At 43.7% G+C, this 15,601-nt stretch overlaps 1 protein-coding gene across 2 annotated transcripts in view; it reads left to right on the top strand.

The window, feature by feature from the left end:
• The window catches only part of LOC126279108 (long-chain fatty acid transport protein 1-like), a 322,787-nt gene that overhangs the window by 196,314 nt on the left and 110,872 nt on the right, over nucleotides 1-15,601 (top strand). The gene's annotated exons all lie outside the window — the stretch shown is intronic.

Raw genomic sequence — 15,601 nt, forward strand, 5'->3', positions numbered from 1 at the left:
TGGCGCTAGCTGCACAGCATTTGTGCACCGCCGCCGTCAGTGTCAGCCAGTTTGCCGTGGCATACGGAGCTCCATCGCAGTCTTTAACACTGGTAGCGTGCCGCGACAGCGTGGACGTGAACCGTATGTGCACTTGACGGACTTTGAGGGAGGGCGTATAGTGGGCATGCGGGAGGCCGGGTGGACGTACCGCCGAATTGCTCAACACGTGGGGCGTGAGGTCTCCACGGTACATCGATGTTGTCGCCAGTGGTCGGCGGAAGGTGCACGTGCCCGTCGACCTGGGACCGGACCGCAGCGACGCACGGATGCACGCCAAGATCGTAGGATACTACGCAGTGCCGTAGGGGACCGCACCGCCACTTCCCAGCAAATTAGGGACACTGTTGCTACTGGGGTATCGGCGAAGACCATTCGCAACCGTCTCCATGAAGCTGGGCTACGGTCCCGCACACCGTTAGGCCGTCTTCCGTTCACGCCCCAACATTGTGCAGCCCGCCTCCAGTGGTGTCGCGACAGGCGTGAATGGAGGGACGAATGGAGACGTGTCGTCTTCAGCGATGAGAGTCGCTTCTGCCTTGGTGCCAATGATGGTCGTATGCGTGTTTGGCGCCGTGCAGGTGAGCGCCACAATCAGGACTGCATACGACCGAGGCACACAGGGCCAACACCCGGCATCATGGTGTGGAGAGTGATCTCCTACACTGGCCGTACACCTCTGGTGATCGTCGAGGGGACACTGAATAATGCACGGTACATCCAAACCGTCATCGAACCCTTCGTTCTACCATTCCTAGACCGGCAAGGGAACTTGCTGTTCCAACAGGACAATGTACGTCCGCATGTATCCCGTGCCACCCAACGTGCTCTAGAAGGTGTAAGTCAACTACCCTGGCCAGAAAGATCTTCGGATCTGTCCCCCATTGAGCATGTTTGGGACTGGATGAAGCGTCGTCTCACGCGGTCTGCATGTCCAGCACGAACACTGGTCCAACTGAGGCGCCAGGTGGAAATGGCATGGCAAGCCGTTCCACAGGACTACATCCAGCATCTCTACGATCGTCTCCATGGGAGAATAGCAGACTGGATTGCTGCGAAAGGTGGATATACACTGTACTAGTGCCAACATTGTGCATGCTCTGTTGCCTGTATCTATGTGCCTGTGGTTCTGTCAGTGTGATCATGTGATGTATCTGACCCCAGGAATGTGTCAATAAAGTTTCCGCTTCCTGGGACAATGAATTCACGGTGTTCTTATTTCAATTTCCAGGAGTGTAGCTTGCCGTGCCTGCTCGGGTTTGCTGTAATTAAGGGGTTTGCCGATATCGCGTTGTTTGTGTGTTCAGTTTAAGCCTTCCACAGGTCGTTAATTTTCTTAAGGAACAGAGTTTTAGGGTACTTTTGCTTCGACCTATGGTTGTAACCGTAATTTCGCGAATTGTTACGAGTGTCTGGAATTCTTGTACAGTCTAGTGGCGAATATATATTATTTTTATGTAGTGCCCCAGTTTCCCAACGTGGAGAGTCACTAACGTCAAAGCGATTCTCTACAAAACAAGAAAATCATTTTCTTGGCGTGTTCTGTCCAATAGCATTATCCCTATACGTGCCGCAACTTTTTCTGGCTGCCTCCGCTGCTGCCGCCCTTCTATTGAACTAAAACAGGAGAATATGTCTTAAATTTTCCGATTTCTCCTTGGCATTTAATTTTCTAGCGTCCACAACTCCAGTCACTACTTCCAAATGACAAAATGTCAATATGTAAACTCAAATAGCAACAGTGAACTACAAATAAAAACTGACAATCGGTAAGTAAACCCATAGCAACTGGAATAACAACATACAAAACAAAAATGGTGCAAAGTTATGCACTAACTGAATATATACAATTAGCTTGTTGTGCTTAACGACTTTGTCAGTTTTCGCACAACACATATCAACAGACTGCTCCAGTGGTTTAGTTGTTATTGTTGTTGTTGTTGTGATCTTAGTCCTGAGGCTGGTTTGATGCAGCTCTCCATGCTACTCTATCCTGTGCAAGCTTCTTCATCTCCCAGTACCCATTGCAACCTACATCCTTCAGAATCTGCTTAGTGTATTCGTCTCTTGGTCTCCCTCTACGATTTTTACCCTCCACGCTGCCCTCCAATGCTAAACTGGTGATCCGTTGATGCCTCAGAACATGTCCTGCCAACCGATCCCTTCTCCTAGTCAAGTTGTGCCACAAACTTCTCTTCTCCCCAATCCTATTCAACACTTCCTCATTAGTTATGTGATCTACCCATCTAATCTTCAGCATTCTTCTGTAGCACCACATTTCGAAAGCTTCTATTCTCTTCTTGTCCAAACTATTAATCGTCCATGTTTCACTTTCATACATGGCTACGCTCCATACAAATACTTTCAGAAACGACTTCCTGGCACTTAAATCTATACTCGATGTTAACAAATTTCTCTTCTTCAGAAATGCTTTCCTTGCCATTGCCAGTCTACTTTTGATATCCTCTCTACTTCGACCATCATCAGTTATTTTGCTCCCCAAATAGCAAAACTCCTTTACTACTTTAAGTGTCTCATATCCTAATCTAATTCCCTCAGCATTACCTGACTCAATTCGACTACATTCCATTATCCTCGTTTTGCTTTTGTTGATGTTCATCTTATATCCTCCTTTCAAGACACTGTCCATTCCGTTCAACTGCTCTTCCAAGTCCTTTGCCGTCTCTGACAGAATTACAATGTCATCGGCGAACCTGAAAGTTTTTATTTCTTCTCCATGGATTTAAATACCTACTCCGAATTTTTCTTTTGTTTCCTTCACTGCTTGCTCAATATACAGATTGAATAACATTGGAGAGAGGCTACAACCCTGTCTCACTCCCTTCCCAACCACTGCTTCCCTTTCATGTCCCTCGACTCTTATAACTGCCATCTGGTTTCTGTACAAATTGTAAATAGCTTTTCGCTCCCTGTATTAATTTTTATTATTTATTGTATTTTAAACAATTTCAATTTTCTTAACATTAATCCTAGAATTATCCTTGAAGTTGCAATGAGCTCGTCTCATCGCCGCGATTTTTCTGGTGTACTTGGTTTTCCTGTATCATGCTTGTAGGATATGTAACGTAATTTCGTTGAAGATCCATAATATTCATCTTACATTTCGTCCATCTTAACTGCCATTCGTCGCGAGTTGTCAAAGCTCTCACCACTACCCCTTGCACCGCGAGCCGACCTCTCGCGAGGTCACATCTTGGCTTGCGGGTTCGATTCCCGGCAGGGGACTGCGGTGCTGTGTGTTCTTTATCATCATTGATTCGCAAGTCTCCGATGTGGCGTTACATAAAAAGGACTTGCAATACGGCGGTCGAACTCCCCCGATTCTCCTGGTCAGCAATGGAATACGATCATTTCATTTTTGCTTGCTTCCCTATGGGGTGTCACAAGAGCTGTAACGGGACAGAAATGAGTAGTTCCGAAAGAGACATTAGTGTCAGCTGAAAGTATGTTGCCTGTTTTGCCTCCCAGTCTGTGTGCACTTCACTATACTCAGCTAACAATGAAAATGCGAACATTGAGAGTCAGAGTCTAATGCAGCACGTATTGTTAATTTTGAATCATGTGCCTCTTCGAAGCAGGGTCCATTCTACTGCTGAGTAATCCGAGAATTGGGAGCGGCTAAAGTTCTCGAGTGTACCGTCTTTTCGGTGTTCTCAAAAAATGATGTCGATCACTCGAACCACTGCCGGCAACAAACCCTCATGTTTCGCGTTGTGGATTGGCTCTTGACGACAGCTGTTCATCGTTCTCGGTCGTTCAGTGGAAGCCATCAGCCACTGTGTTGTATGCGGAGAGAGGTAGTGCCCGAAGTTTGGTATTCTCGGTACACTCTTGACACTGTGGATCGTGGATTATTGACTTTCTTAACGATTTCCAAAATGGAATGTCCCATGTGTTTAACTCCAGCTCTCATTCCACGACCAATACATAAATACGTCGGAAACATTTTCACATGAATAGCCTGAGCACGATATGATTGCTCAGTCAATTCACTGCCGTTTTATACCTTGTGTGCGCGACACTACTGCCATTTTACATGTGCATGTCGCAGTTCCTTGACTTGTGGCACCTCAGTGTATATCAGTGAACGATACACAGCTGAAGACAGATGACGTCATAAACATTAAATACAAGACCAGAACCAGTATGTTACGGACGTAGACTCACATCTGTGCGACTCCGTATATATACATAATGAATCCCATTTTCTCTTGTGGTATTGTTATCATGTTCGTTATTTTTCCCTTTGAACTGCAGTGGATTGTTTACAACAAACTATCTCAGTAAATAAAAACGAAGAAGTAATCGAACTGCAACTTTACAGATGTAAACAATATTATTGTAGGTGAGCACCGTATGTTATTATTAAAGCACGCTTTTCTTCAATATGAGTTACCCCAAGACGTTATTCCATATGACATTATTGAATGAAAATGTGCAAAATATTTCAAATTACCTCCCCCTACGAACCTTGGACCTTGCCGTTGGTGGGGAGGCTTGCGTGCCTCAGCGATAAAGATAGTCGTACCGTAGGTACAACTACAACGGAGGGGTATCTGTTGAGAGGCCAGACAAACGTATGGTTCCTGAAGAGGGGCAGCAGCCTTTTCAGTAGTTGCAGGGGCAACAGTCTGGATGATTGACTGATCTGGCCTTGTAACAATAACCAAAACGGCTTTGCTGTGCTAGTTCTGCGAACGGCTGAAAGCAAAGGGAAACTACGGCCGTAATTTTTCCCGAGGGCATCCAGCTTTACTGTATGATTAAATGACGATGGCGTCCTCTTGGGTAAAATATTCCAGAGGTAAAATAGTCCCCCATTCGGATCTCCAGGCGGGGACTACTCAAGAGGATGTCGTTATCAGGAGAAAGAAAACTGGCGTTCTACGAATCGGAGCGTGGAATATCAGAGCCCTTAATCGGGCAGGTAGGTTAGAAAATTTAAAAAGGGAAATGGGTAGGTTAAAGTTAGATATAGTGGGAATTAGTGAAGTTCGGTGGCAGGAGGAACAAGACTTTTGGTCAGGTGACTACAGGGTTATAAACACAAAATCAAATAGGGGTAATGCAGGAGTAGGTTTAATAATGAACTGGAAAACTGGAATGCGGGTAAGCTACTTCAGACAGCATAGTGAACGCATTATTGTGGCCAAGATAGATACGAAGCCCACACCTACTACAGTAGTACAAGTTTATATGCCAACTAGCTCTGCAGATGACGAAGAAATTGAAGAAATGTATGATCAAATAAAAGAAATTATTCAGATAGTGAAGGATGGCGAAAATTTAATAGTCATGGGTGACTGGAATTCGGTAGTAGGAAAAGGGAGAGAAGGAAACGTAGTAGGTGAATATGGACTGGGGCAAAGAAATGAAAGAGGAAGCTGCCTGGTAGAATTTTGCACAGAGCACAACTTAATCATAGCTAACACTTGGTTCAAGAATCATAAAAGAAGGCTGTATACATGGAAGAAGCCTGGAGATACTGACAGGTTTCAGATAGATTATATAATGGTAAGACAGAGATTTAGGAATCAGGTTTTAAATTGTAAGACATTTCCAGGGACAGATGTGGCCTCTGACCACAATCTATTGGTTATGACCTGTAGATTCAAACTAAAGAAACTGCAAAAAGGTGGGAATTTAAGGAGATGCGACCTGGATAAACTAAAAGAACCACAGGTTGTACAGAGTTTCAGGTAGAGCATAAGGGAGCAATTGACAGGGATGGGAGAAAGAAATACGGTGCACGAAGAATGGGTAGCTTTGAGGGATGAAGTAGTGAAGGGAGCAGAGGATCAAGTAGGTAAAAAGACGAGGGCTAGTAGAAATCCTTGGGTAACAGAAGAAATATTGAATTTAATTGATGAAAGGAGAAAATATAAAAATGCAGTAAATAAAGCAGGCAAAAAGGAATACAAACGTCTCAAAAATGAGATCGACAGGAAGTGCAAAATGGCTAAGCAGGGATGGCTAGAGGACAAATGTAAGGATGGAGAGGCTTATCTCACTAGGGTAAGATAGATACTGCCTACAGGAAAATTAAAGAGACCTTTGGAGGAAAGAGAGCCACTTGTATGAATATCAAGAACTCAGGTGGCAACCCAGTTCACAGCAAAGAAGGGAAGGCAGAAAGGTGGAAGGATTATATGGAAGGTTTATACAAGGGCGATGTACTTGAGGACAATATTATGGAAATGGAAGAGGATGTAGATTAAGACGAAATGGGAGATACGATTCTGCGTGAAGAGTTTGACAGAGCACTGAAAGACCTGAGTCGAAACAAGGCCACGGGAGTAGACAACATTCCATTGGAACTACTGACGGCCTTGGGAGAGCCAGTCCCGACAAAACTCTAGCATCTGGTGAGCAAGATGTATGAGACAGGCGATATACCCTCACACTTCAAGAAGAATATAATAATTCCAACCCCACAGAAAGCAGGTGTTGACAGATGTGAAAATTGCCGAACTATCAGTTTAATAAGTTACAGCTGCAAAATACTAACGCGAATTCTTTACAGACGAATGGAAAAACTAGTAGAAGCCGACCTCGGAGAAGATCAGTTTGGATTCCGTCGAAATGTTGGAACACGTGAGGCAATACTGTCCCTAGGACTTACCTTAGAATCTGGATTAAGTAAGGGCAAACCTACGTTTCTAGTATTTGTAGACTTAGAGAAAGCTTTTGACAATGTTGATTGGAATACTCTCTTTCAAATTCTGAAGGTAGCAGGGGTAAAATACAGGGAGCTAAAGGCTATTTACAATTTGTACAGAAACCAGATGGCAGTTATAAGAGTCGAGGGACATGAAAGGAAAGCAGTTGTTGGGAAGGGAGTGAGACAGGGTTGTAGCCTATCCCCGATGTTATTCAATCTGTATATTGAGCAAGCAGTAAGGGAAAGGAAAGAAAAATTCGTAGTAGGTATTAAAATCCATGGAGAAGAAATAAAAACTTTGAGGTTCGCCGATGACATCGCAATTCTGTCAGAGACAGCAAAGGACTTGGAAGAGCATTTGTACGGAATGGACAGTGTCTTGAAAAAAGGATATAAGATGAACATCTACAAAAGCAAAACGAGGATAATGGAATGTAGTCAAGTTAAGTCGGGTGATACTGAGGGAATTAGATTAGGAAATGAGACACTTAAAGTAGTAAAGGAGTTTTGCTATTTGGGGAGCAAAATAACTGATGATGGTCGAAGTAGAGACGATATAAAATGTAACATCGAGTATAGACTTAAGTGTCAGGAAGTCATTTCTGAAAGTATTTGTATGGAGTGTAGCCATGTATGGAAGTGAAACATGGACGATAAATAGTTTGCACAAGAAGAGAATAGAAGCTTTCGAAATGTGGTGCTACAGAAGAATGCTGAAGGTTAGATGGGTAGATGACATAACTAATGAGGAAGTATTGAATAGGACTGGGGAGAAGAGAAGTTTGTGGCACAACTTGACCAGAAGAAGGGATCGGTTGGTAGGACATGTTCTGAGGCATCAAAGGGATCACCAATTTAGTATTGGAGGGCAGCGTGGAGGGTAAAAATCGTAGAGAGAGACCAATAGATGACTACACTAAGCAGATTCAGAAGGATGTAGGTTGCAGTAGATACTGGGAGATGAAGAAACTTGCACAAGATAGAGTAGCATGGAGAGCTGCATCAAACCAGACTCAGGACTGAAGACCACAACAACAACAACATTTCAAATTAATGATCTGTCTCTTCCCAAGATTTGCAATGGTTCAAAATGCAAATGTGGTTGAACAAAGTTGTTTCGTGTTTAGGAGTGCCAAAATGTGCTTTTCCTTTTTAAGTTTTATCGATGTGGACATCTAAAATTTTGAAGTTTCCAGCCTATTTATTATTTCTCCACGATGTGTTACATTTATCATTGGTGTAGTACAGTACCTCTAGATGCGTAGAACTGAATATGTTTTGTCTGTTTTAAAATTGAGAGTGAGGGCATTCACAGGAAAACTGTCAGTGATACTGTCTAAAACTTTGTTTACTGTCTCTGCTGCTGCTGAACGTATGCTAGCGTCGTCGGCAAAAAGGACTAATTAATTGTACTTCTGTATTAGAAGGAAGGTCTTTTACATAACTGATGAACCATAGCAGATCCAAGACTAAGCCTTGGGGAATCCAACATATGATCTGCCCGGTCAGAAGAATCTCCCTTGATTACATTGGCTGTATTACTAACTAAAACTTCTTGGATTATTGGGTTTATAAGATATTACGCATTGGTTGACTATACCATCAACCCCATAAAACCACAGTTACTCTGGAAGAATATTGTAATTCACATAGTCAGTTGCTTTAGATAGGTCTCATAAAAAACCAACAGCTGCCATTTTGTTATATAACGCTTGTAAAATTTGGTAAGTGAATATGTAAATGGCATTCTCAGTTGAGCACCTCTTCGGAAATCTTAATTAGATTTACTGAGGGAATTAATGTTGCTCGGGTGCGATGCTATTCTATAAGACAACACCTTCTCAAAAATTTTGGAAAATGATGTTAACAGTGGTGGGATATTATTCTAGAAGACAAGATCATTTTTAAAATTTTGGAAATGATAGTAGTAGTGAAATAGGTCGGGCGTTCTTGACAACTCTCCTAACACCTTTTTTATAGAGGAGTTTGACAAACATCTATTTCATTCTTTCTGGGAAAATGTCTTGAGGTAGTGATGTACTACGTATTTCAAATACCACAGTGCTTATTGTAGGGAGCAAATCTCTAGTTCTGTGTTGGAAACACAGCCAAATCCAGATGAGCTTTTATTTTGAGAGAATATGTAATTTCCTTGTGATACATTAATATAACGGAATGTAATGAGATTTAAACAGTTTGTTTCAAGATGTCTTGTACTGAAGTAATTCGTGACATCATAGTAACTACTACAAATAAGACAGCCAGTTCATTATCATGTGGCGATGTGAGGTTGCAATAAGAAAAAACTTTTTTCTTTCTTTACTACACCGTTTCCGTAAAATGGTGTGAAATATACTACATAGAAAAGAAGACGGGTAATCCAGAAGCAAAAGTAAAAAAGTAAAATGTTATCCGAAAAACTCCAGTTACATGTGTAGTTTTGCGTCATTTTCATAAAACCTTAGGAATATTAGAACCCATTTGTATGTCATTAACAGTATTTTCCCCCACCTTCAGATATTCTGGGACACTGTCCTCAAATGGTAGAAGTATGGATGATACAAACAATAAACTTGGCCAGGGCAAGAGCGCCATAAAACTACTAAATACTGTAGTATCCTCTCGAACAGCAACAGAACGCGCAGATAAAAACATTCCATCTCACATTCAGCTGCTGAAAGTATCACGACGTAGGGCCTTTGGGGCAGAGTTGCACGAACCAACTCAAAGACAAAAAGACCACCTGATGGCTGTCAAGATGGTCTTCCAGAGGCGGGGTTTTGGTTTTTCCAGGCCGGATAATATTAGAAATGACAGAACCGGAGGGATCGTGAACGTCGAAAGCACACTTCTAGACTGAATAGAAAGGAGGTGCCTTCTTAGGTATGGCCACTGACAAGGTGCCAGACACAAGATGGCCAAAGCGAATGTGCCAGTGGACTCAACATCAAAGGGGAAAGCGTGGAAGACCTTAGAGATGCTGGGAAGACGGCGTCACAGAAACAATGGCTGTTAGAGGCCTTAATGAAGGAAACTGGAAGGACCGCAAATGATGGAAATTGGGATGTGAGAGACGGCGGCAGCCTTAGGAAACTCACCGATGATCAGTCTGTAAAATTCCGGTTCCTTTTGGTCTCATGAACAACTCGTTTCTTTCATGTTATCGATTGTGCCCATCAGTAGTGCATGTCTTTTCCGTACAGAGATCGTAATTCTTATTTCTGGTGAAACTCTTTCATTCAACTACATTGGTTGTGCACGTTTTCAGTAGCCGTTTTCCTACTTTTCCCGAATATGCATAAATCTTGTACTCCATTTAAGTAAGTGCGCCATGTCATGACGACACCTGCAGGGTGTTTCAGAAACGGTTTGATGTTTTCGACAACGAGAAGAGCAATTCGATATGTGATTAAACTCCTAACTTCTCATGTCTGACAAATTATTGAAGCAACTAAGACTTTTAATTGGAAAAATTGAGTTGTACATAAAACTTTTTTCTTAGGAGCCAATACTGACTTTCTGGGACAGCACCTCTTATTATTGATTGGTTAACTACATAAATAAGCATGTTATGAACCCCCAATAGATAAGCTATAGTAACGGCGCGATAAGTTGGCAGCCGGCCACGAGATACTGATCGCTTAAAGTCGGCCCCTTTCGGAACACTTCCTGTCGACTGTTCTCTGTTTTAGACAGCTGTCACTCTCGGCAATCCCGAAATTGTGACACTGTAATTGCCTGACGAAGTGTTGTGTTATCTTTGTGAGCGGATCGTTAATTGATTAATAACTATAATTATATTCATATTTTAATACATTATACAAGTGATACGGTATCACAAATCTTTGCAAAAGTTTCTAGTCTTATTTTTTTGTACCCATTGCATTGTATTCCAAGAATCTTAATTGAATTTTATATTCCTTTCAGCAAATATGTACCGCATTTGAAGATGACAGTTTCTATAATTCGCATTCAAGAATCCACATTATTTCCACGTTATAAATGTTATGCCACAGCAGCTGATTGGTACGAGTCGTACATGCCAGTGAGTTGTCAGTACTGGAAGACGAACAGTAAAAGATCTTTCCTTCGCGGGAGACCACGGTCGCATAGAATTTTTTGAATGAAATTACCACCATTTGACTGTTAATTGTTGATTCATTTTACGCGATCATGATTTCAGCTTTATAACCATTCCTCAAGTGCATGTTGAATGTTAAAACATGTCAGACGTATTTTAACTTTTCATGATGACCATGAGAATGGTTATAAAGCAGAAATCATGACTGCGTGACATAAATGAACAATTAATAGTCAAATGGCGTAAATTTATTTAAAAAAACGAAAAAAGATTCTCTCTGGCACATCCTCTAATACGTACCTGAGACATGGTACCATGACGTTCGACAATGCCGCTGGTGGAACTTTTCGAAAAAAAAGGTAGAAATGGAAAAGCAAAGGGGGAACGGTAGGGCAATCCTACCGCAATTGTTACGCGAACATCGATAACATAATCTAGGCCGACGAAGAAATCTTTATTGAGTGCCACATTTAATTCGTTTTCCGTACATTTAACCAATGAAATATTTCACTTCTTTAAAAAGCCCAGAGCGGCGCAATAATTCACAATACATATAATTAAAAAGTAGTTTCTTCAGTATCTCGAAAGCTAAGAAAAGTAGGATAGTTAAGCATGCAGTAAAATAGTGACTTCCTCCAATTACTATCGGTTTAGTTAACTTCGTTTTCGGGTTTAGAACCGCTTATAAAATAACAAGGGTGTCCGGTTTAGTGAGAAACCACGTAAATTATTTTGTTTTTTTAACGTAAGAACATATGTGCTGCTGGCAGTCAGGATTATCTTTTGTTTCAGGAAAAAAATCCTGTTTTAAAGTGTGTTTTTGAATGTGATGGTTGCTTTTTGTTGGGCTGTCCCATCGTTTTCCTGTAACTTGAGAAATTTTGAGTGACGTGTAAATCATGAGGTAACACAAGCTCATAATTATTCACAAAGTTTATTTGCGTTTTCTTGTACACAAGCAGAAACACACAAGCATCGGCTGCCATTTTCGCTAACCTCGTTCACACTTTGAAGCATATGTAACGTTACAGGCCGGTGGTTGTCTAAAGCCTGAGTAATCATATTTTGCAACACAGACTGCTGCGAGACGTGCAGGAAGAGAAACGGTGAAGTTCTGGAAAGTACCGACAGGGATGTGCAGCCGTGCATACTGCAGTGTCATAGCTAGCTGTGCCAGGTTTCTCGGACGAGGATCCGTGGAGCTAACAGCCTGATCGAGGTGGTCCCACAGATTCTCGATTGGGTTTAAATCCGAGAATGTTGGTAGCTAGTGGATTGGATTACGACAAACTCACCCTGGTGCTCTTTGAAACACGCACTTACACTGCGAGCTTGACACGTTGCATTGTCCTGCTGGTAGATGCAATCGTGTCGCGACGAAAAATAAACTGCGTGTAGAGGTGGACATGGATCCCAAGGATAGATGCGTACTTTTGTTGCTGCATTGTGCTTTCCAGAATGACGAGATCACCCAGGGAATGCCACGAAAACATTTCCCGGACCATACTCTCCTCCGGCCTGGATCCTACCGAAGATTGTTGCAGGGTGTCTGCTTTCAGACGTTACAAGGCGTACCTATCAATGGCCGTCTGTCCGATGGAGCATAAAAAATTATTCATCTGAAAAGGCCAACTGTCGCCACGCAGTGGGCGTTCAGTTGCAGTATTGGTTCAAATGGCTCTGAGAACTATGGGACTTAACATCTGTGGTCATCAGTCCCCTCGAACTTAGAACTACTCAAACCTAACTAACCTAAGGACATCACACACATCCATGTCCTAGGCAGGATTCGAACCTGCGACCGCAGCAGTCGCGCGGTTCCGGACTGAGCGCCTAGAGCAGTATTGGCGTGCAAATTCCAGCCTTTGTTGCCGACAAAAAGCAGCATGAACCTGGCGCTTGCTGCAGAGGCACGAACACAGCAAGTTTCGCTGAACGGTCGCTGATGAGACATTCTTAGTACCCCTAGGTTGCCAGCCCGGTTAGCTGTGCGGTCTAACGTACTGCTTTCTATCTATCTATCTATATCCATACTCCGCAAGCAACCTGACGGTGTGTGGCGGAGGGTATTTAAGTACCTCTATCGGTTCTCCCTTCTATTCCAGTCTCGTACTGTTCGTGGAAAGAAGGATTTTCGGTTTGCCTCTGTGTGGGCTCTAATCTCTCTGATTTTATCCTCATGGTCGTGAGATTTACGTAGGAGGGAGCAATATACTGCTTGACTCTTCGGTGAAGGTATGTTCTCGAAACTTCAACAAAAGCCTGTACCGAGCTACTGAGCGCCTCTCCTGCAGAGTCTTCCACTGGAGTTTATCTATCATCTCCGCAACGCCCTCGCGACTACTGAATGATCCTGTAACGAAGCGCGCCGCCGTTGGATCTTCTCTGTCTCTTCTATCAACCCTATCTGGTAGGGATCCCACACTGGTGAGCAGTATTCCAGCAGTGGGTGAACAAGCGAACTGTAACCTACTTCCTTTGTTTTCGGATTGCATTTCCTTAGGATTCTTCCCATGAATCTCAGTCTGGCATCTGCTTTACCGACGATCAACTTTGTATGATCATTCCATTTTAAATCACTCCTAATGCGTAGAAGTGAAAGAATGTTGTATACATGGAAGAATCCTGGAGATACTAGAAGGTATCAGATAGATTATATAATGGTAAGACAGAGATTTAGGAACCAGGTTTTAAATTGTAAGACATTTCCAGGGGCAGGTGTGGATTCTGACCACAATCTATTGGTTATGAACAGTAGATTAAAACTGAAGAAATTGCATAAAGGTGTGAATTTAAGAAGATGGGACCTGGATAAACTGAAAGAACAGAGGTTGTACAGAGTTTCAGGGAGAGCATAAGGGAACAATTGACAGGAATAGGGGAAAGAAATACAGTAGAACAAGAATGGGTAGCTCTGAGGGATGAAGTAGTGAAGACAGCAGAGGATCAAGTAGATAAAAAGACGAGAGCTAGTAGTAATCCTTGGGTAACAGAAGAAATATTGAACTTAACTGACGAAAGGAGAAAATACAAAAATGCAGTAAATGAAGCAGGCAAAAAGGAATACAGACGTCTCAAAATTGAGATTGACAGGAAGTGCAAAATGGCTAAGCAGGGATGGTTAGAGGACAAATGTAAGGATGTAGAGGCTTATCTCACTAGGGATACGATAGATACCGCCTACAGGAAAATTAGAGAGACCTTTGGAGATAAGAGAACCACTTGTATGAACATCAAGAGCTCATATGGTAACCCAGTTCAAAGCAAAGAAGGAAAAGCAGAAAGGTGGAAGGAATACAGTATATAGAGGGTCTATACAAGGGCGATGTACTTGAGGATAATATTATGGAAATGGAAGAGGATGTAGATGAATATGAAATGGGAGATACGATACTGCGTGAAGAGTTTGACAGAGCACTGAAACACCTGAGTCGAAACAAGGCCCTGGGAGTAGACAGCATTCCATTGGAAGTACTGACTGCCTTGGGAGAGCCCGTCCCGACAAAACTCTACCACCTGGTGAGCAAGATGTACACTCCTGGAAATTGAAATAAGAACTCCGTGAATTCATTGTCCCAGGAAGGGGAAACTTTATTGACACATTCCTGGGGTCAGATACATCACATGATCACACTGACAGAACCACAGGCACATAGACACAGGCAACAGAGCATGCACAATGTCGGCACTAGTACAGTGTATATCCACCTTTCGCAGCAATGCAGGCTGCTATTCTCCCATGGAGACGATCGTAGAGATGCTGGATGTAGTCCTGTGGAACGGCTTGCCATGCCATTTCCACCTGGCGCCTCAGTGGGACCAGCGTTCGTGCTGGACGTGCAGACCGCGTGAGACGACGCTTCATCCAGTCCCAAATATGCTCAATGGGGGACAGATCCGCAGATCTTGCTGGCCAGGGTAGTTGACTTACACCTTCTAGAGCACGTTGGGTGGCACGGGATACATGCGGACGTGCATTGTCCTGTTGGAACAGCAAGTTCTCTTGCCGGTCTAGGAATTGTAGAACGATGGGTTCGATGACGGTTTGGATGTACCGTGCATTATTCAGTGTCCCCTCGACGATCACCAGAGGTGTACGGCCAGTGTACGAGATCGCTCCCCACACCATGATGCCGGGTGTTGGCCCTGTGTGCCTCGGTCATATGCAGTCCTGATTGTGGCGCTCACCTGCACGGCGCCAAACACGCATACGACCATCTTTGGCACCAAGGCAGAAGCGACTCTCATCGCTGAAGACGACACGTCTCCATTCGTCCCTTCATTCACGCCTGTCGCGACACCACTGGAGGCGGGCTGCACGATGTTGGGGCGTGAGCGGAAGACGGCCTAACGGTGTGTGGGACCGTAGCCCAGCTTCATGGAGACGGTTGCGAATGGTCCTCGCCGATACCCCAGGAGCAACAGTGTCCCTAATTTGCTGGGAAGTGGCGGTGCGGTCCCCTACGGCACCGCGTAGGATCCTACGGTCTTGGCGTGCATCCGTGCGTCGCTGCGGTCCGGTCCCAGGTCGACGGGCACGTGCACCTTCCACCGACCACTGGCTACAACATCGATGTACTGTGGAGACCTCACGCCCCACGTGTTGAGCAATTCGGCGGTACGTCCACCCGGCCTCCCGCATGCCCACTATACGCCCTCGCTCAAAGTCCGTCAACTGCACATACGGTTCACGTCCACGCTGTCGCGGCATGCTACCAGTGTTAAAGACTGCGATGGAGCTCCGTATGCCACGGCAAACTGGCTGACACTGACGGCGGCGGTGCACAAATGCTGCGCAG

The sequence above is a fragment of the Schistocerca gregaria genome, chromosome 6, assembly GCF_023897955.1.
Source record: "Schistocerca gregaria isolate iqSchGreg1 chromosome 6, iqSchGreg1.2, whole genome shotgun sequence".
NCBI classification, from domain to species: Eukaryota; Metazoa; Arthropoda; class Insecta; order Orthoptera; family Acrididae; genus Schistocerca; species Schistocerca gregaria.